Genomic DNA, 3,058 nt, shown 5'->3' with positions numbered 1-3,058 from the left:
CCTCCCGGGCTCTGGCGGTGTTCGCCAGGCCTACCGTGCTCCGCAGCGCCACCCGGTCTCCCGGGCTCCGGCGGTGTTTGCCCGGTCTACCCGGCTCCGCAGAACCACCCGATCTCCCTTTCCCCGCTCCGGCGGTGTTTGCCAGGCCTACCCGGCTCCGCGGCGCCACCCGGCCTCTCCGGCTCTGGCGGTGTTTGCACGGTCTACCCGGCTCCGATGAACCACCCGGTCCCCCTTCCCCGCTCCGGCGGTGCCGCCAGGCCTTCCCGGCTCCGCAGCGCCACCCTGCCCCTCCGGCTCCGGCGGTGTTTGCCCGGTCTACCCTGCTCCGCAGAACCTCCCGGTCCCCATTCCCCGCTCCGGCGGTGCCGCCAGGACTACCCGGCTCCGCAGCGCCACCCGGCCTCTCCGGCTCTGGCGGTGTTGGCCCGGTCTACCCGGCTCCGCAGAACCTCCCGGTCCCCATTCCCCGCTCTGGCGGTGCCGCCATGCCTACCCGGCTCCGCAGCGCCACCCGGCCTCTCCGGCTCTCGCGGTGTTTGCCCGGTCTACCCCGCTCCGCAGAACCACCTGGTCTCCCTTTACGGCTCCGGCGGTGCCGCCGGGCGTACCCGGCTCCGCGGCGCCACCCGGCCTCTCCGGCTCTGGCGGTGTTTGCACGGTCTACCCGGCTCCGATGAACCACCCGGTCCCCCTTCCCCGCTCTGGCGGTGCCGCCGGGCGTACCCGGCTCCGCAGCGCCACCCGGCCTCCCGGGCTCCGGCGGTGTTAGCCCGGTCTACCCGGCTCCGCAGAACCACCCCGTCCCCCTTCCCTGCTCCGGCGGTGCCGCCAGGCCTTCCCGGCTCCGCAGCGCCACCCTGCCCCTCCGGCTCCGGCGGTGTTTGCCCGGTCTACCCTGCTCCGCAGAACCTCCCGGTCCCCATTCCCCGCTCCGGCGGTGCCGCCAGGACTACCCGGCTCCGCAGCGCCACCCGGCCTCTCCGGCTCTGGCGGTGTTGGCCCGGTCTACCCGGCTCCGCAGAACCTCCCGGTCCCCATTCCCCGCTCCGGCGGTGCCGCCAGGCCTACCCGGCTCCGCAGCGCCACCCGGCCTCTCCGGCTCTGGCGGTGTTGGCCCGGTCTACCCCGCTCCGCAGAACCACCTGGTCTCCCTTCACGGCTCCGGCGGTGCCGCCAGGCCTTCCCGGCTCCGCAGCGCCACCCGGCCTCCCGGGCTCCGGTGGTGTTAGCCCGGTCTACCCGGCTCCGCAGAACCACCCGGTCCTCCTTCCCCGCTCCGGCGGTGCCGCCAGGCCCACTCGGCTCTGCAGCTCCACCCGGCCTCTCCGGCTCTGGCGGTGTTGGCCCGGTCTACCCCGCTCCGCAGAACCACCTGGTCTCCCCGGCTCCGGCGGTGCCGCCAGGCCTACCCGGCTCCGCAGCGCCACCGTCTCCCGAGCTCTGGCGGTGTTGGCCAGCTCTTCCCGTATGCGCAGCACCACCCATTTTCTCTGTTCCGGTTCGGCGGTACCACCAGGCCTCCCCTTCTCCGGAGCGCTACCACCCGTTCTCCCTTTACGGCTCCGGCGGTGTCGCCAGGCCTACCCGGCTCTGCAGCGCCACCCGGCCTCCTGGGCTCCGGCGGTGTTAGCCAGGTCTACCGGGTTCCGTAGCGCCACCCGGTCACCCGTTCCCGCTCCTGCGGTGTAGCCAGGTCTACCCGTCTCCGCAGCGCCACCCGGTCTTGCGGTCTCCGTCGCTGTTGGTCAGGTCTACCCGTCTCCGCAGCGCCACCCGGTCTCCCGCGTTGTTTGCCAGGTCTACCCTGCTCCGCAGCGCCACCCGGTTTCCTCCTCGCTCTGGCGGAGCCGCCGTGCCTTCCCGGCTCCGAGATGCCGCCGGGTCTATTTATTTGCTCCGCCAGGTCCACCCTGCTCTGCATCGTTTCGCGGTCTACCCGGCACCGGCATGACGAGCCTTACGGACCTTCGGGGTAGACCTGTGCTCCCTGCGGCTGCCTTGGTGTTTTCGAAGGGGTCGCTGTTTCGCGCTGCCTCCAGTTGCGTCATCGTAGAAAGCGGCAGCAGTACAGCGCCACCCCGGTAAAGTCCATAGTCGCTCTCTTGAAAGCGAAACCGGGCGTGGACTTAGTTTTACATACTATAGGGGCGAGCGGTGACTCGCGCTTGCAGCTCAGCTCGTGAGCGGCTGCAATGCCCGCGGCGCGGCCGGTGTTAAGTGGGGCGCTGGTCGGCCGTTGAGGTGGCTCTTGTCCCGGTGGTGGCTCAAATTGCCTGCTTGCTCGGCACGGTTGCTCTCTCGCGCTGGTATGCCAAACCCCCACCCCAGCACAGTCGAGAGACCCGGGGAAAGTTGGAGAACGGTCGCAACCGCTGTCCGTTGCATGCCTGGCACCGGTGTTGAGGGTTTGGCTTGAAGCCGAGTTCACCCCGGGCAGAGCTTGATGCTTGGTGGCGGTCGCCAGGCACTCGAACGCTGTGGGGGGGAGACTAGCCTGCCCCAGTGGCTTTTCTCTCTCCCTTCTCCTCCGTTGGGTCCCTTGGGATGACCCCGCTGATTTTGGGCAAAAAGGTGAATCAGGACGAGAATTTGCCCCCCCCGATGGTGTCCAGCCTCCCGTGGCTGCCGCCAGCTCCTTTGAGGGTCTGATCCAAGAGGGAATGGAATGTTTGGCGGTGAGGTGGCGTCGCCTCATCCTTCTTTTCACCCCCACCCCCGGCCTTAAGCTGGGGACGCCTGCGAAGCGGGCAAGAGTAACACACACAGGGGCTGCCGCTCCCGGCGGTTGGCCAGTCCAATGCAGATGAACTCCGGGGGTTGAGAGTCTCGAGCCTGCTCCCGTGGCTTTTGCTGGCTCTCCCCCCCTAGAACGCGTTTTTCTTTCCGGCCTTAAGCTGGAGCCCTGTCCCCCCCTGCACGTCGGGGGGCAGAGCCGGTGCAGCTGCCCGCTGTCATTGGCGGTGAGCTTGAGTCGTGCAGGCGGCCGTAGAGTCTTGAGCCTGCTTCGGCTTTCTCTGGCCTCCCATGCCGAGAGCCCGATGACCAACGGGCGAGG

This window comes from Colius striatus, unplaced genomic scaffold (genome assembly GCF_028858725.1).
Source record: "Colius striatus isolate bColStr4 unplaced genomic scaffold, bColStr4.1.hap1 scaffold_60, whole genome shotgun sequence".
Classification (NCBI taxonomy): domain Eukaryota; kingdom Metazoa; phylum Chordata; class Aves; order Coliiformes; family Coliidae; genus Colius; species Colius striatus.
This window is presented reverse-complemented; position numbering follows the sequence as displayed.